This window comes from Tamandua tetradactyla, chromosome 10, assembly GCF_023851605.1.
Source record: "Tamandua tetradactyla isolate mTamTet1 chromosome 10, mTamTet1.pri, whole genome shotgun sequence".
NCBI classification, from domain to species: domain Eukaryota; kingdom Metazoa; phylum Chordata; class Mammalia; order Pilosa; family Myrmecophagidae; genus Tamandua; species Tamandua tetradactyla.
This window is the reverse complement of record NC_135336.1, coordinates 1,863,213-1,888,772: the sequence shown is the minus strand read 5'-3', so window position 1 is coordinate 1,888,772 and position 25,560 is coordinate 1,863,213. Positions and strand designations below refer to the sequence as shown.

General features: G+C 36.0%; 1 pseudogene; it reads left to right on the top strand.

Moving 5' to 3' along the window:
• Positions 1–15,401: 15,401 nt before the first annotated feature.
• Positions 15,402–16,016, top strand: LOC143647777 (high mobility group protein B1-like 1 pseudogene; annotated as a pseudogene).
• Positions 16,017–25,560: the final 9,544 nt, after the last annotated feature.

The window sequence follows — 25,560 nt, the reverse complement described above, 5'->3', positions numbered from 1 at the left end:
TTTCTTAAACATTACACCTAAAGTACAAGCAGAGAAAAAAAAAAGATAAATGGGGACTGCTTAAGAAGAAGAGCTTCTGTGCCTCAAATGACTTTGTCAAAAAGGTGAAAGGGCAGCCAAACCCAAAGGGAGAAAATATTTGGAAACCACACATCAGATAATGTGCATTTATGAACCTCATCCACTGTGCCCCCAAATACGTGAGGGAAACAATTTTGAAACATAAGGGAAAAATAAACATCTCTACCATCAAGTTGAAGAATTCAATACACCACTTTCATCAACTCATTGAACTTCTAGATAGATGGTCAATCAGGAAATCGAGAACTTGAACATTAGAAAAAATGAACTAAACCTAACTGACACATGCAGGATACCGCATGCCTAAATGATAGAATACACTTTCTTCACAAGTGCACATGGATCATTCTCCAGGATATATCAAATGTTGCATCACAAGATATTCTCAATAAGATTTAAAAGAATGAAATTATACAAAGCATCTTCTCTGGTCACAATGGGATGAAGCTAGAAATCTATAACAGACAGAAAACTGGAAAAGCCACAAATGTATGGAAGTCAGAGAAGACATTTTAAGCAACCAATAGATCAAAGGAAAAAAATCACAAGAGCAATGGTAAATATCTTGTGATGAGTGAAAATCAGAACACTATATATCAAAACATCCCGCTCCAAGTGCAGCGCAACCCACCTCTCCGGCACCCCTCCTGAGCACTACCTCCCCCTCCCTGTTTCCTGCAGGCTGTTGCCAGTGCACAAAGGCTGTGGGCACTAGCTTCCATACCCAGGCTGCCCCTGCTCACTGTATATCGAGTCACACAGCCTCAAACCAACCCCCCTGAACTCTCTGCATCAATTTATGCCATTCCTAGGCCCATGCATGTGCATGCACCCCCAATCACATCATTCAGCTCTGGGAAGCTCAGTTTATAGCAGTCCCAGAACAGCACATGTGCACAGCCACCAGCCACACTTCCCAGCTCTGAGAAAGTGCTGATCTGAGCAGCCGGGTTATATCTGCCCCCAATCCATGAAGACATAATGTTGACCTGCTGCTCTGCACAGGTGCACATGGGGCTCCGTGCCTTAGACCACTGCACACCAGAGTTATGCTCCCCAGATTGATGTACCTGCACAGCTACATCTTCTTTGGCCACTGAGCAACCACAATTCACAGGTATGAGTGTAATACCCCCAACCTACACCTATAACTGCCCTGAAACAAATACCACACTAAGTACCCCACCCCATAACATGAGCTCTGCTGTACAATTATCCTGCAAACACAAGGCCTTAGACTACTGAAAGAAATCAACTCCCAAAGTAAATTGATCAAGATGTTTACACTCTGTGATGACAGTCAAAGATCACAAAACATATCACAATGCAGACAGATATAGCCCTGCCTAATGACCAAATTAAAACACCTGAGGAGACACAGATGTTGGAACAACTAATCAAAGATGTTCATACAACTCTACTTAATAAAATAAGTGGAATAGCAAATGACATAAAGATGAAGAAGACAGTATAAGAGCATAATTTGAAAGAATATATAGAAAAATAGAAGATGTTACAGAGATTAGACTCTGTTGACCAAATAAAAAACATACTAGAGACACACAACAGCAGATCTGAAGAGACAGAAGAAACAATAAGTGATATAGAGGACAGGATAACTGACTTTGAAGATTCAAAACAGCAAATGGCAAAAAAGATGAAAAAAATTTGAATTGGATCTCAGGGAAATGATAGGCAATACAAAGCACACAAACATAAGAATCATTAGTGTCCCAGAAGGAGAAGACAGGAGTAAGGGGATAGGAAGAGTGGTTGAGGATATGATGGAGGAAAACTTCCCAACCCTTAAAAAGGACATAAATATACAAGTCAAAGAAGCCCAACAAACTCCAAACAGAATAAATCCAAATAGGCCTTCCCCAAGACACATACTAATCAGCCTGTCAAAAGTTGAAGAGAAACAGAAAATCCTAAAAGTGGCACATACAAGGGAAACCAAGTAAGTCTGAGTTCAGTCTACTCAACTAGATGAGAAGGCAGTGGTGTGATATATTCAAGATCTTGAAAGAGAAAGTCTTCCAGTCAAGAATTCAGTGCCCCCAGCCAAATTGCCCTTCAAAACTGAGGGAGAGATTAAAGTTATCAAAGACAAAGAAGTCCTGAAAGAATTTGTAAATAAGAGACTGGCCCTATAAGAACTACTAAAAGAAGTTCTGCCAGTGAAAATAAAAGGCAAGAGAAAGAAGTCTGTAGGAGGACACAGAATTGAAGAACACCACTAAGGGTAATTTAAAGAATACAAAGAGAAAGAAGGAAGAGAATATATAAATATGATAAATAAAATTTAAAAAGATAAGATGGTGGATTCAAGAAATGCATTTTCAGTAATAAATTTGAATGCTAATGGACTAAACATACTAATTAAAAGATACAGATTAGCAGAATGGATCAAGAAACATAATCCAGCTATATGATGCTTCCAAGAGATTCATCTTAGACACAAGGATACAAATAGATTTAAGGTGAAAGGATGGAGAAATATTTTCCACACAAGTTGTAACCAAAAGAAAGCAGGAGTAGCTATACTAACATTGGACAAAATAGACTATATTTGTAAAGACATCATAAGAGACAAAGAAGGACACTGTCTACTAATAGAGGTTCAATTCACCAAGAAGATATAACAATCATAAATGTCTATGCTCCCAACCAAGGAGCTCCAAAGTACATGAAACAGACATTGGCAAAACTGAAAGGAGTGATAGACACTTCAACAATAATAGTATGGACTTGAATACAACACTCTCCTCTATAGATAGAACAACCAGACAGAAGATCAATAAGGAAATATAAAAGTTAAATAACTTGATAAATGAATTAGACCTAGCAGACATATATAGGACATTGCAACCCAAAGCACAAGGATATGCATTCTTCTCTAGTGCTCATGGAAAAATCTGCAAGACAGATCATATGCTGGGACACAAAACAGATTTGTATAAATTTAAAAATACTGAAATTATTCAAAGCACTTTCTCTGATTACAATGGAATGAAGCTGGATCTCAAAACTACCAAAGAATAAGAACATTCACAAATATATGGAGATTGAATAACATGCTGTTAAATAACCAGTGGGTCAAAGAAGAAATTGCTAGAGAAATCAGGAGCTATCTAGAGATGAATGGAAATGAGAGTATAACTTATCAGAACTTGTGGGATGTGGCAAAGGCTCTACTGAGATGAAAATTTATTGCCCTAAAGACCTATATTAAAAAACAAGGAAGAGCAAAATTCAAGTTCCTCATGGAGGAACTTGAAGAAAAAATGCAAACTAACTCAAAAGCAAATAGAAGAAGAGAAATAACAAAGATTAAGGCAGAGATAAATGAATGGGAGAACAAAAGAACAACAGAAAAAATCAATAAAACCAAATTGCTTCATTGAGGAAATGAATAAAATTGATGAGCCACTAGCAAGACTGACAAAGAAAAAAGAGAGAGGATGCAAATTTTAAAAATCAGAAATGAGAAGGGGTGTATTACCACAGATACTGAAGAAATCATAAGAGGATATGAACAACTATATGTCAACAAACTAGACAACTTAGATGAAATGGACAAATACCTGGAGACACACAACCAAGCCATACTAACTCAGGAAGAAATAGAAGATCTCAACAAACCAATAACAAGTAAAGAGATTCAATTAGTCATCAAAAATCTTCCTACAAAGAAAAGCCTAGGGCCAGATGGCTTCACAGGGGAATTTTATCAAACATTCTAAAATGAACTAACACCAATCCTGCTCAAACTTTTCCAAAAAATTGAGGAAAGAGAAACTCTACCTAACTCATTTCATGAAGCTAATATCATTTTAATACTCAAACTGGATAAAGATGCCATAAGAAAAGAAAACTGCAGGCCAATCTCCCTAATGAACATAAATGCAAAAATTCTCAGTAAAATATTAGCAAATCTAATCCAACAACAGGTTAAAAGAATTATATACCATGACCAAGTGGAGTTTATACCAGGAATGCAAGGATGTTTCAACACAAGAAAATCAATTAACATAATACAGCACATTAACAAATAGAAAGGGAAAAATCACATGATAATCTTGGATGATGCTGAAAAAGTACTCAATCAAATTCAGCTTCCTTTTCTGATAAAAACACTCCAAAAGATAGGAATAAAAGGTAACTTCCTCAATATGATAAAGGGACTATATGAAAATGATAGCCAACATCGTAGTCAATAGAGTGAGAGAGAAAGGTTTCCCCCTGAGATCAGGAACAAGACAAGGATGCCCACTGTCACCACTATTATTCAACATTGTATTAGAAGTTCTAGCTAGAGCAATCAGGCAGGAGAAAGACATGAAAGGCATCCAAATTGGAAAGGAAGAAATAAAACTCTTATTATTTGCAGATGATATGATACTATACTTGGAAGATCCTGCAAAATCTACAACAAAGTTACTTGAGCTAATAAACAAATTCAGCAAGGTGGCAGGATATAAAATTAATATGCAAAACTCAGTAACATTTGTATACACAAGCAATGACCTAGCTGAGGAGTTAGTTAAGGGAAACATTCCAATCAAAATAGGAATTAAAAGAGTCACGCACTTAGAAATGAATTTAACTGGGGACATAAAGGACTGGTACACAGAAAATTACATAACATTGCTAAAAGAAATCAAAGATCTAAATAGGTGGAAAGGCAGTCCCTGCTCATGGATATGTAGGTAAGGTATAATTAAAATGTCAATTCAACCCAAATCGATCTACAGATTCAATGCAGTACCATCAAAATTCCAACAACCTACTTTGAATACTTGGAAAATCTAGTTACCAAATTCATCTGGAGGGAAAAGAGACCATAAGTACCTAAAAGCATCTTAAAAAGGAATAATGAAGTGGGGGGATTAACACTTCCTGATTTTAAAACATTATAAAGCCAATAATAGTCAAACTGGCATGGTCCTGGCACAAAGATAGAAGTACCGACCAATGGAACTTAATTGAGAGTGCAGAAATAGACAACCAAATATATGGTCAACTTGTTTCTGACAAGGGCCCCAAATCCACTGAACTGGCACAAAATTGTCTTTTCAATATATAGGCATGGGAGAACTGAGTATCAACAGCCAAAAGAATGAAAGAGGAACCTTACCTCACACCCTATACAAAAATTAACTCAAAGTGAATCAAACACCTAAATATAAGAACTAGTACCATAAACTATCTAGAAGAAAATGTAGGGAAACATTTTCAAGACCTAGTAATAGGATGTAGCTTCTTAAACTTTACAGCCAAAAATGCAAGCAGCAAAAAAAAAAAAAATAGATAAATGGGAACTCCTCAAAATCAAACACTTTTTTGCACCTCATTTGACTTTGTCAAATACTGTATGGTGTCACTGATATGAACTAACATTAATGAATGAACTTAGGGAATTTCAGTTAAGTACAGAGTTCATTAGGAGATAGAAATAGGGTAGATATTGAGTAATTGGAGCTGAAGGGATACAGATTGTGCCACAGGATTGACTGTAAAAATTCAGAAATTGATAGCACAATACTACCTAACTGTAGTGCAATTATGTTAGTACACTGAATGAAACAATGTGAGAATGATAGAGAAAGGAGGGCTGGGGGCACAGATCAAATCAGAAGGAAAGATAGACAATAAAGATTGAGATGGTATAATCTAGAATGCCTAGAGTATACAATGATAGTGACTAAATGTCCAAAGTAAAAAAGTTTTTGCATGAGGAAGAACAAAACAATGTCAATATTGCAGGGTGTTGAAAATAGATCGTAATACATATGTTAAGATTTTAACTTATGTATGAGACTAAAGCAGAAAATGTTTATTTGGTACAACATTTATATTTTGACTAGTGCATCTCCTAATATAACTTATATGGACAGTTTCATTGAACACCATAAGTGCATGGAACTTCAGTAGGGTATGAGATTTTGTAGGTTTATCCAGAGTGATGCCCCAGTAAATCCCAGAGTAATTTGAACAGAGAATAGAAAAGTACTTGTAAAGTCCTCTTGGCAGAATGGTGAGAAAGAGGGAAATTCAACTTCTCCATTTGGAGAAGGCCTGATATTCTTACAAGCAGAAAGGACAACAAAATCAGTAGGCTAAACCCTCAATCTTGGGGTTTGTTCATATGAAACTTATCCCTACAAAGAATGGCTAAGCCTACTTAAAATTAGGCTTAAGAGTCACCTCCAGACAACTTTTTTCTGTTGCTCAGATGTGGCCACTCTCTTAGCCAACACAGCAAGCAAACTCACTGCCCTCCCCCTCTTTACATGGGACATGACCCCAGGGGTGTAAACCTCCCTGGAATAATGGGACTGAAATCCTAGAATGAGCTGGGTCTCAACATCAAGGGATAGAGAAAACCTTCTTGACAGAAGATAGAAATTGAGACAAAATAAAGTGTCAGCAGCTGAGAGATTTCAAATAGAATCAAGAGGTTATCTTGGAGGTTATTCTTACACATTATATAGATAACCCCTTTTTAGTTTAAGGTATATTAGTGAAACTAGAGGGAAGTGCCTGAAACTGTAGAGCTGTGTTCCAGTAGCCATGTTTCTTTAAGATGATTTTATAAATATGATATAGCCTTTGCAAAGTGACCATGTGATTGTGAAAACCTTGTTCTGATGCTCATTTTATCTATGATATGGATAGATTAGTAAAAAATATGAATTAAAAACAAATAAGTAACAGGGGAAAATGTTAAAATAAATTGGGTAGAGGGAACTACTATCATCAATGAGAGGGTGGGGTAAAGGGTATGGTACATATGAGGTCTTTCTTTTTTCTTTTTATTTCTTTTTCTGGCATGTGTTTTGGAATTGTGTGGAAACTCTGACCACTATTTTCCTTCCAGTTTTCCCCTATTGGAACGGAAATATTTATCCTATGCTGGTCCTTTCTTTATATATTGGAAGCAGATAGCTTGTTCTATAGTTTTCACAGATAGAAGAAAATGATACCCTATGAGAAATGAGATCTGATAAATGATCATGGTGACAAATAAACCACTATGTGATGATATTGTGAGCCACTGATTGCACACCAAATATGGAATGTTCATACATTAAGAATGTTCATGCTGTATGTTGATTGGTTTTATTAATAAAATTTTTTTAAATAGACTTTTTGTCAAAAAGGTGAAAAGGCAGTCAACTCAATTGTAGAAAATATTTGGAAATCACACATCAGACAGAGGTTTGTTATCCTGTATACATAACGAACTCATACAACTCAACCACAAAAGAACAAAAAACCCAATTATAAAATTATAAAATGGACTAAAGATATGAATAGGAATTTTTTATGAAAAGCAAATACAAATGGCTCAAAAGCACATGAAGTGATGCTCATTTTCATTAGCTGTAAGGGAAATACAGATCAAGTATTTGTACAATGAGATACTACCTCACAACAGTAAAAATGGCTACTAATAAACAAACAAGAAACTACAAAAGTTGAGGAGGATGTGGAGAAGTTGGGACACTTATGCATTGCTGGTGGAAATGTGTAATGGTAATAGCTGCTATGGAAGATTGCTTAGCAGTTCCTTAGGAAACTAAATATCGAGTTGCCCTTTGACCCTGTAATGGCATTACTCAGAACATACCCACAAGAGCTGAAAGCAGTGACACAGACATTTGCATGCTGATGTTCATAGCAGCGTTATTCACAATTGCAAAATAATGGAAACAATACAAGTGCCCACCAACAGATTATTGGATTAACAAACATATGCATACTATGGAATATTATGCAGCAATAAGACAAAATGACATCCTGAAGCACATGAGAAAATGGGTGAGCCTTGAGGAGATAATGCTGAGTGAAATAATCCAGACACAAAAGGATAGATACCGTATGACTCCACTTTTATGACCATGGTAAAGGTAAAATTGGAGGCTTATAATAAAGAATATAGGGGACTTAGAGATACATAGAAGCTAGAGATGGGTGGATGGTTAGATAATGAGGTTGAACTCAAATGTAAGGGAAGGTGGGTCACTAGTAGATCTATAAGTAATATTAACATATTGAAGGGAAACATTATTGAAAGGGGTTATATAGACCGATGGGTCTCACTGATTAACACTACAAATATAAATAAGTTCTAGCATGAACTACTTCAAAGGTATGATTCTTGTACAAAGAGTGTTTAAATTCAAGGTATAGGGAGAAAACTGCTATTGTATTCTATGGGATATGTTTAACAGGGAAACATCAGTAATACCACAGCAACACCAGGAATAAATAATAAGAGGAGGGATAAGAGTTAAGGGGAAATTTAGATTTCCTATTTGGTGAGGGTGTCTTATTGGTTATCTTTCTCTTGGTAACAATGAAATTACCTAATTGAGTGTTGATGGACTGTGGAGTTTGGACATTATACTGGAGGTAATTTTTAACAATTGTCCTGATCCACGTGGTAGGAATTTGTGGGAAATGAATAAAGCACTGGTTCATTTATGTACTGCAGTGTTGTCATGGTATATCTAAGGGCCTCACTCTTGTGGTTTCTGTAGTACTCAGCAGCTGGAGTGCACTATACGTATTTTTTCTTTCCTGTGCAGCTCAAGCAGTTACAATACAATGGGTTGGTTAAAACAATGTGAATTTATTAGCTCACAGTTTTTGAGGCCAAATCATTGCATTATCAAGGCAATGGTGTCCACCAAAGTCTGGCATTCTGGGGCTGGCTGATGATGACCCTTGGCTTTGTGTTCCCATCACATGGCAATGCATATGGCAGTCTTTCTTGATCTCTCCCTCTTTTCTGGATTGTGTTTAATTTCAGTTTCTTGCTTCCTATGGTTTTCTGTCCATCTTCATTTCATTCTACCAATAAAGGACTTTAGTAAGATTGAGATTCATCCTGATTGAGTTGGGCCACAACTTAACTAAAGTAATCTTATCAATAGATCTTACTTACAATGGTTTCACACCCATATATTCAAGGACATTATTTTCTGGGGTACATACTGCATCAAACCACCACACAAGTAAATGGTGAGCAGATACAAGGAATCTGGTTTTGTGTAGTGAGAAACAGTGATGCTCAGTAGGATCAGGGGTTCTGGTGCAGGTATTGTGCCATCCGTGTACACAAACCTGGCTTTGATTGCTTGCTCTTGCACACTTATATTTCTATTGTCTAATAACTTCCCTTTCCACTTCATTGGCTCATTCATTTCTTTCTAAAACTTGTGAATATTACTTCCCAAACTGCAGAGTTACAACGATAATTACAGTATATAATTTCTGAAAAATTAAAAGTACATAAGACATTTCATAGTATCTAGGATAGAAAAGAAACAAGATGAGACCACAAGAGACTTAAGATAATACTAAAATAGAAGTAAAAGGGTCAAATATCAAAATAAGGATAATATGTCATTAAGAAAACTAAGTATCTGTTATAAGAAAATGGTCACCAGAGAGAGGACTCTTGAAGGTGAATTTCAAATAAAATCACCATCAAATATCATAGTAGTAGAAGTGGAAATTATATATTTTTCTACTTTTGGGGCTTGGAAAAGATTACAACTGCATGTCAGGTATTGAGAGGGTTTGACAAAATAGTAGTCTTCATTCTCTATTTAGATTATGTTCAGTTATCAACTAATAAGTAATAGCATCTATAGAATAGTTCTAATGAGTATGTATGCATATAATTTAACTATAATTGACTCATTCATCCAAACATCACATCCAATTCAATATACAGCTAGCAAGTGACAAAAATATATGCAAACATGAGCAACGCTTTTAAATATTAAAGCTTACAGTAAAATGTAGAAGGAATAAGCTGAGAACTGAACTCATGGGCACAAATAAACCAGAAATTAATTATTGAAAAATTCTTTGTTTCTGGAAAGCAAATCCCCAGAGAATATTGCTCCCTGTGAGTGTTTAACTGAACTTGGAATAGTCAGTAACCTCTGTGGAAGTCAGGATTGGAAATGCACTTACGCAGGAAGGATTCTGTGGAAAACTCTTTTGTCTGATTATTTGACTCCTGTGCTCTGTATGCACAATTGACAATTATTTTTAGATCTGTATGAATGCAATTTCTGCCAGCCTGGACTAAAAGGGACCGATAGATGCAAAAAATCATTCATTTCAATGGCAGGACCATGGAAGCTGAGGTCTGGATCAAAGGCATGTATTTGGGCCAGGAAAGCACACTGACCCACATATGCGGAAATGGTGAATTTTCTCCAGTGCTTGAAGGGAGTAGACTATTTTTACCCATTTTTCAGGAAAAGCACTCCCACCCCAGTGTTCTCAGAGATTGTATTCTCTGCCCTGAGGGATAGTGGGGAGACTATTGATCACCCAAATATTTTGAGAGGGTGGTGCCTTCACTCCAATATATGGGGAGAACTTGGCCATTATACAAGTACGTGGAAATTAGTAGCTGCTGTGCTATGAGGCCTGGAGAACAAAGCATCATTCCATAGGGGGCTCTCAGATCTTGAAATCTTATGCTGTATGTGTTTTGGAATTGTGTGGGAACTCTGACCACTATTTTCCTTCCAGTTTTCCCCTGTTGGAATGGAAATATTTATCCTATGCTGGTCCTTTCTTTATATATTGGAAGCAGATAGCTTGTTCTATAGTTTTCATAGATAGAAGAAAATGATACCCTATGACAGACCACACATATAAGTGATTTTGATCACACTTTATACTAAGCATTGTTTCAGAAATGATTTAAGTCTTCAGGGTTATTTTGACTGAATGAATGCATTTTGCATATAGAAAGAACATGTCTTTCTGTGGTCCAGAATTCGAAGTGTGAATCTTTAAGTACCCCAGAAATAGCTGTTCTTGCATATAATCCATTCCTGCAGGTATAAACCTATTGTAAGTACAACCTTTTGATATGGCTACTTCAGTTCAGGTGTGATCCACCACATTCAGGTCTTAATCCTATTACTGGAGCCCTTTATAAATGGAATGAAAACAGAGATAGGAGAATGCCATGGAAGCAATAAGCTGAAATCAATAGAACCCAGAACAGAAGGCTGTCCAAGGCAAATGCAAATATGTTATAAATGGGATGAATAGGAAGAGATAGGGGAAAGCAATGGAAGCAAGATGTTAAAATCAATAGAACCCATTAGAGAAGGGAGATACCAGCAGAAACCACAATGTACCATGACATGTGGCATAGGAGCCAAGTATTGTCAGCAGTCAGCCTTCAGGAAGAAAGTATTGCCTTTATGATGGCTTAATTTGGATATTTTCTAGGCATCAAAACTGTAAGCTGATACATTTCCATTATTTAATCCAACTATTTCATGGTATTTGCTTTGAGCAACTTAGGAAACTAAAATACTGTCTCATATGCTAGTTTTATATTCAATTTATTGAGCAACAGCCTAAGTTGATATCCACAATATCTTCACCAGTTTACATAACTATCAGCAAGCATAACTCTTCCAACTTCTCGACATATTCACCCCCATTTCTTATTTTATTTTTTTTTACGGTATGAAGCCATCTTCTGGGTATGCAGCAATAGCTCATTGCGGTGTTGATATTCATTTCTCTGGTGAACCTTTGATACTTGGGACAACATTGATTGATCTCAAATTAATCATACTGAATTAAAGTAATAAAACAAAAGATAATGCATGCTATATGATTCCATTCATTTAAAAACCTAGAAAATGAAACTAATCTAAAATGACAGAAAGTTTATCAGTGGGTGCCTGGATATGATTTTAAAATTTGTTCAGAAATGGACAGCACAATACTACCTAACTGTAATGTAATTAGGTTAAAACACTGAATGAAGCTGCATCTGAGGTATAGTTTTTTTTTCTTTTTTTCTTTTTCTCTCTATTATCGTTTTATTTCTTTTTCTGTTGTCTTTCTATTTCTTTTTCTAAATCGATGTAAATGTACTAAGAAATGATGAATATGCATCTATGTGATGATATTAAGAATTACTGATTGTATATGTAGAATGGAATGATTTCTAAATGTTGTGTTAGTTAATTTTTTAATTAATAAAAAAAATTGGGGGAGGAAAAAAATAAAAAATAAAAAATAATTGGAGAAGGTACAGATGGAATGATTAGAAAAGGGCACAAGGAATATTTTTTGATTGTTAGCTTTCCTTCCCTTACATATTTTGCAATACAAAGCTATCAATTATAAATATTTACAATATACTAAATAATCCTTTGCAACATATTAGACAACCTCAGTTGCAAATATGAAGCAAATTGTCTGTCCTGCCAATGTTCCACATGGTGAAAGGAAATGTTATGTTCTCATAGTTGGCAGGAATAATGTGCAAACTATTCAATTCAATACTTATCATTGATCATGCTATCTTCCCAGGTTTCTCCTCAGGTCAGTGGAAAACAGAAAAGAACTTTTGTCTCTTAATTTTCCATTAACGCTCATTTTCATATTTATTTCATTTTTTGTGTTTTAGCATATTGTGTTCCTTCTTATTTCTATATGGATCTATTTTCACTTGTTTTCCTTGTGGTTAACATGGTATTAAAATTTAAAATCATAAGTACATAATAATATTTTATTTGATACCAATTTGATTTCAATTACCTATTGACTATCATGTACTTATGATATACACTGTTCTTATACCCTACACTGTCCCCCATTTTTGTGTACTTCTTGCATATTATATCCTTGTAAATCATATGTCCCAAACCATAAATTTATCGTTACATTTTATGAAGTTTCATCTTTGCACATTTAGAAGGATTTACATATCAAGCAATACAATAAAATATTAATCACTATTATAATTACCCAAATTGTTACCTTTCCTGGATGTCTTTATTTGTTTATACCACTCCGAACTACTTTATAGTGCTTTTCTATTCAGTGAAAAACTCCCTTTAGCATTGTTTATAGGGCAGGTCCAGTGATGAAAAACTCCCTTAGCTTTTGCTTATCTGGAAATGTCTTAATCTCTCCCTCATTTTTAAAAGGAAGTCTTGCCAGATATAAAATTATTGGTTGCCAATTGTTTTCTTTCAACACATTAAATATTTCAATCCACTGCTTTCTTGCCTCCATGGTTTCTGATGAGAAATAAGCACCTAATCTAATGGTACTCCCTTGTACATTACATGTTGCTTTTACCTTTCAGCTTTCAGAACTTACTTCTGGTCCTTTGCATTCAACAGTTTGATCAACATGTGTCAGAATGCATTTTTCATCAAATGTATCCTGGTTAGTGTTCTTTGAACTTCTTGGATTTGCATATTCACCTCTTTTTGCTAAATTTGGGGAGTTTTCTGTCACTCTTTCTTTGAATATTCTCTCTGCTCCTGTATCCTTTTTTTTCCTTAGAAATTGTTTCTTACCAAACTACCTATACAATTAATTGCAATCTGAATAAAATTATCAGAAGATATCCATAATATCCATGAAATTTTTGAATAAGAATAATGATGGAGAAGTTCAAGATTTCAAGACTTCTATAGAGTTACAGTAACTGAGACCATGTAGTATTTGTTGAATACTGATAACCAGAGCAATGGAAAACAATTGAGAGTGCATATACAGACTGAAAAATAATGCCTTACCTTTATTTAAATTGGACATCAAAAAAAATTTCCGGACAAATGAATGGTTTTTTTAAATAAAATTTCCTGGGTAATAATATTTAGATTTAAAAAATCAAACTTTACCCATAATTCTGAGAATTCCTGAATATCAATACAATATTGATGATAGGTAAATAATTTTTACCTATTGAGGAAAATAATAAGAAAGAAAAAAGCTTCTAGAAAAAATATGTAGCAGACAAACTTCCTAATTTGGTATAAGAAAGGATTTCTTAACTGTATTTGTAAAGGCACTGGACATAAACTGAAAACTAATGAAATTGGATGTAATTAAAATTCTTAACTTCTGTTCATTAAATTGCATCAGTAATAGAAATAGAAAGCAAGTAAAATAATGGATTCTATGTAATTATAATAATATAGCTGGAAGCATATTAATATCTAACATATGAAAAATTCCTTCCAAAATTCCAATAATAAAATAAGTAAACTAATTTGAGGTATTACAGAAAATAATAAATATGATCGATAAGCATTTGTGTAGATACCAAACATAGTTATTATATTTAAAATGAAAGCTAATACCTCTGTGATACACCAGTGCACACTCTTTAGAGTTGTTAAAGTTTTAGGGAATTAGAGTATCATTTTGTCATGTAAGTGGAGTAAATGAATTTTTCATTTGTTCCTGGAAGGTGTGCAAAAGGGTTTCTTCACTTTGGTAAATGACTTGTCATTATATATTATGAAAAATACACAAATGCACTTTTGATCTAGGAATTCCTCTTCTACATACTCAAGAAAAATTGGCATTTATGTGTGTCAAAATAATCTAATTGGACATTCTTTTTCCTAAAAGTAAAATTCTGTTAACAACCAAAATATCCATTATTAGATGAATGAATAAATAAAACATGGGCTGTTAATATGACAAAATTGTCTCTGAAATGAGAAAGAAAAAAACACTGACACAGGACATAGAACAATCTGATTGAACTTATGAAGAGTAAAAATTGCAGCTACAAAAGAAAACTTAATGTAAGATACCGTTTTTATGAAATTTGAGTAGCCTTACTAATCAATGTTAGAAGTAAAAAAATGGATACTTCTGAGAGTATTGAAGCATGTGAAAAAATAAAGTTATGACAAAGAGAAGGAGAGAAAATTCTATGCCATCTGTCTGAAGGTACAAGAAATGTTAATAGAAGTTTTTCAGGCTATGGAGATATCATCACAGATGGTTACACTAGATGCAGAAGGAATGTAGAGTACTGAGGGGGTAAATATCTGGGTTCAGGAAGTTATGTGTGTCTTTAATAGGAAAAGATATTTCCAAACTTATATGCACTTACTATCATAGCATCTAAACATATACTGCACAGAATGGCAGAACACAAAGGAGAATTTTAAAACAGCTAAAGTCATAGTAGGAGATAAAAATACAATTTACTTAGTTTGTAAAGCATGAGCTTAACATCAATGTAGGCATGAAGCACTTGTACAGTACAATTGACTAAACGTTTCTAATTAGCACATATATAGATTGATGCTCCCAGGGTACAGAATAAATATGCTTTTCAATTGCATTTTGAGCATTTTTCAAAATAGACCACATAATGGGATAAAACCAATGTATTCATTGCAGTACACTGAGCTCAATAGAGACAGCTCCAGGGCAAATGCAGGCTGTATGGGTGCTGGATGACTCTGAGCCTTGCAGATGAAAAATAACTAAATATGAGCAAAAAAGATGCTAAGAAGCAGAGAGACAACATGTCATCCTGTGCCTTCATGCAAACTTGCTGGGGAGAGCACAATAAGAAGCGCCTTGACATTTCAGTCAACTTTTCAGAATTTTCTAATAAGTGATCAGAGAGGTGGAAGACCATGCCTTCTAATGAGGGAGGAAAATTTGAAGACATAGCGAGGATGGACAAGGCTCATTATGAAAGAGAAATGAAAACCTGTACCTATCCTCAAGGGGTTAAAAAAAAAAAAAAAAGAAGTTCAAGGATCATAATGCACCCAAGAGACTTCCTTTGAGCTTTTTCTTGTTTTGTTCTGAGTATTGCCCCCAAATCAAAGGTGAACACCCTGGTCTATTCATTGTTGATGTTGCAAAGAAACTGGGAGAGACATGAAATAACACCACTGCAGATGGCAAGCAGCTTCTTGAAAAGAAGGCTGCTAAGGTGAAAGAGAAATACAAAAATTATATTGCTGCATACTAAAGGAAAGCCTGTTACTGCAAAAGGGGAGTCATCAAGGCTGAGAGAAAACAAGAAAAAGAAGGAGGAAGAGGAAGATGAAGAAGATGAAGATGTGGATGAGGAGAAAGATGAAGAAGATTAAGATGATGATGAATAAGGTCATTCTAGTAATTTTTTTCTTGTCTATGAAGCATTTAACCACCTGTGCACATCTCACTCCTTCTAAAGAAAAAAATTGAAATGTAAGGCTGCATAAGATTTGTTTTTAAACTGTACATTTGTCTTTTTTTTGTAAAGTTAACACACTATCAAATGTGTCTTTAGATAACCCTGTCCTAGTGGTCTTTTCAATAGTCACTAACCTTGCCTTGTACAGTATGGGGGTGTAAATTGGCATGGAAATTCAAAGCAGGCTCTTTTTGGTATACAGCACAAGTTAGTGATATATGGGGATGGTAGTTTTTTCATCTTCAATAGTCTCTAATGCAGCTTATCCATAACAATTGTTATTCTGTTAATTGAATACTATTCTGTAATTGCAAAAAACAACCTGCAATCATTTCACTGACATTCTGAATGCTTCTAAGTAAATACAATTTTTCATTAGTTAAAAAATCAATGTATTGCAATGATTGAAAACCATAATGGTTGTGTGGTTTGAGTATAGTTGATTTAAACCTGAAATCAGTGAAAGAATGGTAAAAAGTACTTCTAAGAACCATCGAGAAGTTTTTGCTTTCCTGACAGGATCTGACTAATCCATTCATGCTATTATTGTGAAAAATGAAGAACAAATATTGTAACACTTCCTAATACACACCATATTACAGGCACTAGTCCAAATGCTTTTAGCCCCATGTGTCATGCTTTCCAGAGCCTCCTGAGGGTGGAAAATTTGCCACCAATTTACCAGATGAAAAACTGAATAACAAGGGATGAAGTCAAAGGTGGTAACCAGTCTACAGACCAGTGTGCTGAGCTTTAGTACCAAACTGATAAATGTCATTTGAACACTTGATGGTTAATTTTGGTCATTTCCATAAGGGAAACTGTCCATTAAACAAATCCTGTGAATTTAGCCTCAAAAGTGAGTGCTAAAATTACACCATTCCTTAGAGGAAAAACATGAGGGTAAGTGAAGAACCCTATTTCCGAGCTTCTGACAGAGCCCATGATCTGGGCCTCTCCTCTGTTCCTTTTACTCTAGAATCCACAAGAAATTAAAAGTTCCAGATATATTAATATTCCATTATTTATAAAATTTGTTTTATGTGCAATTTCAATTTATTACTTTTTCTCTCATGAATTGGAGCTGATTATTTCCTTGAAATTTCCCCTGGGCTGTGGCTAATAGTGACATCAAGGTCTTTTCTCCTGGGGTTTTCTCTACTATCTTTGTGTCCACAGTTTTTCAACTAAACTGGAACAAAGGGGCCACTGTTATAAAACAGAATGTTTCCTACCACAATATCAGTCATTCAATTAAATAGGACCTCTCATACTTACTTGCACCTAGAAAAAGATTGCACTCAAAGCAGAAATCCAGACTTGCTGGTTTGCATAAGAATAGGCTATTAACTTGTGTATGATTGATTTTATTAATTTCTTCTTTTTCTCTTCATCTGCTCCCTCAATGAATCACCCCACTTCTCTCCTGTACTGATATTTGCTTTAATTTTCTCTGAGAGAGTTAATTGAATTAGAATGTAAAATATAGGTAAGGAAATTTCTCACACAAGGAAATCAATATCTTATTTTATATTCATTATATTGAAAACCCATTCCAGGACATTTAGCAGAATTGATAAACATTAAGGAAGTGTTGAATGAGTGGGTGACAGCATTTTATGGAGCCAATGTCAGCAAAACAGGTAAGGATGTGCAGCTCTGTCAGCTTCTCAAGGTTTCACTGTGAAGAATGCTAATTTAAGTCATTTAAACAAGTTTAATTATGGTGAGTTGTGTTTCATCTTAAAAATTAAGAATAAATGTTTGCATATATTTTTGTTATTTAGCTAAGAATTATATCTGTCACTTATTGTCTTCACTTTGCCAACTTCTGTGTTATTCAAGCAACACAAAATAAGCTGGTGAATCCCTGTCATAAGCTAAAATACAAGCATATCTCTTATGTTCTAGTTTGCTAGCTGCCAGAATGCAATACATCAGAAATGGGATGGCTTTTAAAAAGCAGAATTTAATAAGTTACAAGTTTACAGTTCTAAGGCTGAGAAAATGTCCCAATTAAAACAAGTCTATGGAAATGTCCAATTTAAGGCATCCAGGGAAAGATACCTTGGTTCAAGAAGGCCAATGATGTTCAATGTTTCTCTCTCACCTGAAGGGTACCTGGTGAACATGGCAGCATATGCTGGCTTTCCCGTGGTTCTACAACAGGGGCTCTCTCCAAAATGTTTCCTCTTTTAATGGATTTCAGTAAGCAACTCCACCTTCAGTGGGTGGAGACACACCTCCATGGAAATTATCTAATCAAAGGTTACCACCCACAATTGGGTGGGTCACGTCCCCATGGGAGCAATCAAAATGCTCCCACCCAGCAATATTGAATGAGGATTAAAGGTCATGGCTTATTGTCTGGTGCAGTTGAGGGGCATACCAGTTCTGGTTGAGCCATATCAGAGTTCAAGGTGAAAGGGAAGATGTTTCTTCTAGTTTCTCCTCCAGGACAGCTACTAGGGGAGTAGAAACGATACAGAACAGCTCCCAAAGCCACAACAGAGATAAAAAAGACAGCGTACTCCATCTTGGAACGGCTGGCTGGCTGAGAGAACCTGCTCTGGTGAGATCGCCGAGGGGCGCGGGCTTCACCGGGTGGGGTGGAAAGCGGCCGGAGTCACTCCCTTCCCCCTTCCTGGGCCGGCTGGGAGAATTGGACAGGAGGTCCCCTCAAACTGCGGCAGCTGGCGCCCACACCATGCGCGGCCCCCCAGACCAACTGAGAGAATTGGATCGGAAATCCCCAGGCCGTGGAGAACGGTGACCGGGGGGGGGCCCTCCCAAACCTGTGACTCCCCGGGAACGTGCACTCTCCCGGGCGGGCCGCTGTGGCTGGTGCTCTCCCGCCACACTTGGCACCCCGGGCCAACTAGGAAATTCGGACGGGCGTTTTCCCGGGCTGCGGTGGTCAGCGACCCTCCCCGCATTCGGACCCCGGGCCAGCTGGCACTCTTCCAAGCCGCTTTGGCTAGCGAAACTCCCGGAGGGTGAGAGTTTTTCAAAGTTAAAGGACCCACAGCACCTTATACTGGTGGGACCCGCAGACAAACGTGTGCCACGAGCGCCACCTACTGGGCAAGATAAGAAAAACAGAACCCAGAGATTTCACAGAAAAATCTTCCAAACTTTTGGATCCAAAACCCAGGGAAATCTGTCTAAATGCGCAGACGCCAGCAGAAGATAATGGATCACGCTCAAAAAATCGAAAATATGGCCCAGTCAAAAGAACAAACCAATAGTTCAAATGAGATACAGGAACTGAGACAACTAATGCTGAATATACGAACAGAAATGGAAAACCTCTTCAAAAATGAAATCGATAAATTGAGGGAGGACATGAAGAAGACATGGGCTGAACATAAAGAAGAAATAGAAAAACTGAAAAAACAAATCACAGAACTTATGGAAGTGAAGGACAAAGTAGAAAAGATGGAAAAAACAATGGATAGCTACAATGATAGATTCAAAGAGACAGAAGATAGAATTAGTGATTTGGAGGATGGAACATCTGAATTTCAAAAACAAACAGAAACTATCGGGAAAAGAATGGAAAAATTTGAACAGGGTATCAGGGAACTCAAGGACAATATGAAGCGCACAAATATACGTGTTGTGGGTGTCCCAGAAGGAGAAGAGAAGGGAAAAGGGGAAAAACTAATGGAAGAAATTATCACTGAAAATTTCCCAACTCTTATGAAAGACCTAAAATTACAGATCCAAGAAGTGCAGCGCACCCCAAAGAGATTAGACCCAAATAGGCGTTCTCCAAGACACTGACTAGTTAGAATGTCAGAGGTCAAAGAGAAAGAGAGGATCTTGAAAGCAGCAAGAGAAAAACAATCCATCACATACAAGGGAAACCCAATAAGACTCTGTGTAGATTTCTCAGCAGAAACCATGCAGGCTAGAAGACAGTGGGATGATATATTAAAATTACTAAAAGAGAAAAACTGCCAACCAAGACTCCTATATCCAGCAAAATTGTCCTTCAAAAATGAGGGAGAAATTAAAACATTCTCAGACAAAAAGTCACTGAGAGAATTTGTGACCAAGAGACCAGTTCTGCAAGAAATACTAAAGGGAGCACTAGAGTCAGATATGAAAAGACAGAAGAGAGAGGTATGGAGAACAGTGTAGAAAGAAGGAAAGTCAGATATGATATATATAATACAAAAGGCAAAATGGTAGAGGAAAATATTATTCAAACAGTAATAACACTAAATGTTAATGGACTGAATTCCCCAATCAAAAGACATAGACTGGCAGAATGGATTAAAAAACAGGATCCTTCTATATGCTGTCTACAGGAAACACATCTTAGACCCAAAGATAAACATAGGTTGAAAGTGAAAGGTTGGGAAAAGATATTTCATGCAAATAACAACCAGAAAAGAGCAGGAGTGGCTATACTAATATCCAACAAGTTAGACTTCAAATGTAAAACAGTTAAAAGAGACAAAGAAGGACACTATATACTAATAAAAGGAACAATTAAACAAGAAGACATAACAATCATAAATATTTACCCACCGAACCAGAATGCCCCAAAATACGTGAGGAATACACTGCAAACACTGAAAAGGGAAATAGACACATATACCATAATAGTTGGAGACTTCAATTCCCCACTCTCATCAATGGACAGAACATCTAGACAGAGGATCAATAAAGAAATAGAGAATCTGAATATTACTATAAATGAGCTCAACTTAACAGACATTTATAGGACAATACATCCCACAACAGCAGGATACACCTTTTTTTCGAGTGCTCATGGATCATTCTCAAAGATAGACCATATGCTGGGTCACAAAACAAGTCTCAACAAATTTAAAAAGATTGAAATCATACACAACACTTTCTTGGTTCATAAAGGAATGAAGTTGGAAATCAATAATAGGTGGAGTGCCAGAAAATTCACAAATACGTGGAGGCTCAACAACACACTCTTAAACAACGAGTAGGTCAAAGAAGAAATTGCAAGAGAAATTAGTAAATACCTCGAGGCAAATGAAAATGAAAACACAACATATCAAAACTTATGGGATGCAGCAAAGACAGTGCTAAGAGGGAAATTTATTGCCCTAAATGCCTATATCAGAAAAGAAGAAAAGGCAAAAATGCAGGAATTAACTGTTCAATTGGAAGAACTGGAGAAAGAACAGCAAACTAATCCCAAAGCAAGCAAAATGAAAGAAATAACAAAGATCAGAGCAGAAATAAATGAAATTGAAAACATGAAAACAATAGAGAAAATCAATAAGACCAGAAGTTGGTTCTATGAGAAAATCAGTAAGATTGATGGGCCCTTAGCAAGACTGACAAAAAGAAGAAGCGAGAGGATGCAAATAAATAAGATCAGAAATGGAAGAAGAGACATAATCACTGACCTCACAGAAATAAAGGAGGTAATAACAGGATACTATGAACAACTTTATGTTAATAAATACAACAATTTAGATGAAATGGACGGGTTCCTGGAAAGACATGAACAACCAACTTTGACTCAAGAAGAAATAGATGACCTCAACAAACCAATCACAAGTAAAGAAATTGAATCAGTCATTCAAAAGCTTCCTAAAAAGAAAAGTCCAGGACCAGATGGCTTCACATGTGAATTCTACCAAGCATTCCAGAAAGAATTAGTACCAACTCTCCTCAAACTCTTCAAAAAAATCGAAGTGGAGGGAAAGCTACCTAATTCATTCTATGAAGCCAACATCACCCTCATACCAAAACCAGGCAAAGATATTACAAAAAAAGAAAACTACAGACCAATCTCTCTAATGAATATAGATTAAAAAATCCTCAACAAAATTCTAGCAAATCGAATCCAACATCACATTAAAAGAATTATACATCATGACCAAGCAGGATTCATCCCAGGTATGCAAGGATGGTTCAACATAAGAAAATCAATTAATGTAATACACCATATCAACAAATCAAAGCAGAAAAATCACATGATCATCTCAATTGATGCAGAGAAGGCATTTGACAAGATTCAACATCCTTTCCTGTTGAAAACACTTCAAAAGATAGGAATACAAGGGAACTTCCTTAAAATGATAGAGGGAATATATGAAAAACCCACGGCTAATATCATCCTCAATGGGGAAAAATTGAAAACTTTCCCCCTAAGATCAGGAACAAGACAAGGATGTCCATTATCATGACTGTTATTCAACATCGTGTTGGAGGTTCTAGCCAGAGCAATTAGACAAGAAAAAGAAATACAAGGCATCAAAATTGGAAAGGAAGAAGTAAAATTATCACTGTTTGCAGACGATATGATACTATACATCAAAAACCCAGAAAAATCCACAACAAAACTACTAGAGCTAATAAATGAGTACAGCAAAGTAGCAGGTTTCAAGATCAACATTCAAAAATCTGTAGCATTTCTATACACTAGTAATGAACAAGCTGAGGGGGAAATCAAGAAACGAATCCCATTTACAATTGCAACTAAAAGAATAAAATACCTAGGAATAAATTTAACTAAAGAGACAAAACGCCTATACAAAGAGAACTACAAAAAGCTGTGAAAAGAAATCACAGAAGACCTAAATAGATGGAAGGGCATACCGTGTTCATGGATTGCAAGACTAAATATAGTTAAGATGTCAATCCTACCTAAATTGATTTACAGATTCAGTGCAATACCAATCAAAATCCCAATAACTTTTTTTTCAGAAATAGAAAAACCAATAAGCAAATTTATCTGGAAAGGCAGGGTGCCCCGAATTGCTAAAAGTATCTTGAGGTAATAAAACGAAGCTGGAGGTCTCACGCTGCTGGACTTTAAGGCATATTATGAAGCCACAGTGGTCAAAACAGCATGGTACTGGCAGAAAGATAGATATATCAACCAATGGAATCAGATGGAGTGCTCAGATATAGACCCTCTCATCTATGGACATTTGATCTTTGATAAGGCAGTCAAGCCAACTCACCTGGGACAGAACAGTCTCTTCAATAAATGGTGCCTAGAGAACTGGATATCCATATGCAAAAGAATGAAAGAAGACCCGTTATCTCACACCCTATACAAAAGTTAACTCAAAATGGATCAAAGATCTAAACATTAGGTCTAAGACCATAAAACAGTTAGAGGAAAATGTAGGGAGATATCTCATGAAACTTACAATTGGAGGCGGTTTTATGGACCTTAAACCTAATGCAAGTGCACTGAAGAAATAAATAAATAAATGGGAGCTCCTCAAAATTAAACACTTTTGTACATCAAAGAACTTCATCAAGAAAGTAGAAAGACAGCCTACATAATGGGAGAGAATATTTGGAAATGATATATCAGATAAAGGTCTAGTATCAAGAATTTATAAAGAGATTGTCCAACTTAACAACAAAAAGACAGCCAACCCAATTACAAAATCGGAAAAAGACTTGAACAGACACCTATCAGAAGAGGAAATACAAATGGCCAAAAGGCACATGAAGAGATGCTCAATGTCCCTGGCCATTAGAGAAATGCAAATCAAAACCACAATGAGATATCATCTCACACCCACCAGAATGGCCATTATCAACAAAACAGAAAATGACAAGTGCTGGAGAGGATGCGGAGAAAGAGGCACAGTTATCCACTGTTGGTGGGAATGTCAAATGGTGCAACCACTGTGGAAGGCAGTTTGGCGGTTCCTCAAAAAACTGAATATAGAATTGCCATATGACCCAGCAATACCATTGCTAGGTATCTACTCAAAGGACTTAAGGGCAAGGACACAAACAGACATTTGCACACCAATGTTTATAGCAGCGTTATTTACAATTGCAAAGAGATGGAAACAGCCAAAATGTCCATCAATAGACGAGTGGCTAAACAAACTGTGGTATATACATACGATGGAATATTATGCAGCTTTAAGACAGAATAAACTTATGAAGCATGTAATAACATGGATGGACCTAGAGAACATTATGCTGAGTGAGTCTAGCCAAAACCTAAAGGACAAATACTGTATGGTCCCACTGAAGTGAACCGGCATTCAAGAATAAACTTGGAATATGTCATTGGTAACAGAGTCCAGCAGGAGTTAGAAACAGGGTAAGAAAATGGGTAATTGGAGCTGAAAGGATACAGACTGTGCAACAGGACTAGATACAAAAACTCAAAAATGGACAGCACAATAATACCTAATTGTAAAGTAATCATGTTAAAACACTGAATGAAGCTGCATCTGAGCTATAGGTTTTTTTTGTCTGTCTGTTTGCCTGTTTGTTTTGTACTACTATTATTATTTTTATTTTTTTTCTCTATATTAACATTCTATATCTTTTTCTGTTGTTTTGCTAGTTATTCTTCTAAATCGATGCAAATGTACTAAGAAATGATGATCATGCATCTATGTGATGATGTTAAGAATTACTGATTACATATGTAGAATGGAATGATTTCCAAATGTTGGGTTAATTTCTTTTTTTTTCTTTAATTAATAAAAAAATTTTGGTCTTTCTTACCTGAAAGATTTTATCCTAACTGTGTAGTATAGATTTATCTTCATACCATTTAATATTCCTAACATTATTTATCTTATTTTTTTATTGTTATTTGAAAGTGTTTGCTAAGCTCACAAGCATAAGTTATTTTGAAAGCAGTCAAGGCTGTTGTCCCTAAGATTCATTAAAAAGACACCATCCTTCAAGGTTTTCTTTATTTTTGCAGAATGGGGGATGGAAAATAGATAAGAACATTTTAATGGTAATGTCTAGAGGATGTAGGTGAGACACAAGGCAGGGTATTAGACCATAGAAGTGTTTTGCTACTGAATTGAGACTGAGAGATAAGGAAGTGTCCTCTCAAGTGTCCTCAGACCTCAGCACAAGAAATTGGGCAGGGAAATGTGGAGATCAATGGAAATAAAGGGTTAGGCAATTTGAGCTCATTATATAATACTCAGATTCTGGGGATGTTCAACAAAACAAAATATAGAAAAAAATGGAATAGGTATGTATGTCTCTAAATGGAGCTGACTTTTCTTTTCCCAAACGAAGCCCTTTGAGATATGTTAAAATAAGGCAAAGAATTACATGTTGTACCAGAAACTATCTGAAAAAGAAGACTTAATGGAAGAAGCTGGGTAAAGTGACAGTGTGTCCTGTCCCAGGCACACCTTTATAAAATTTGCACATGAATCAAGGACACCCTGACAAGTTGGAGGGAAGAATACATATGCTTTCCTTCTGAGGTTTGGAGATAATGATAGGGCTCAGGAGAAATAGGAGTAATATCAATGTCATGTATTGGCAGAGAAGATACAAGCAGCATCTGAGAAAAGCTCACTAAAATGGTGAGGGAAGATGGAAGCAAATCTAGGTATGGTACTCAACTTCCCTTCAGGAAAGAGCTGCTTCTGGAGTAGGTGCCTCTGATCTGTAGCACCAGAAAACATGCGGCCCTCATAGGGATGGTTGAGCTCACCCACTTC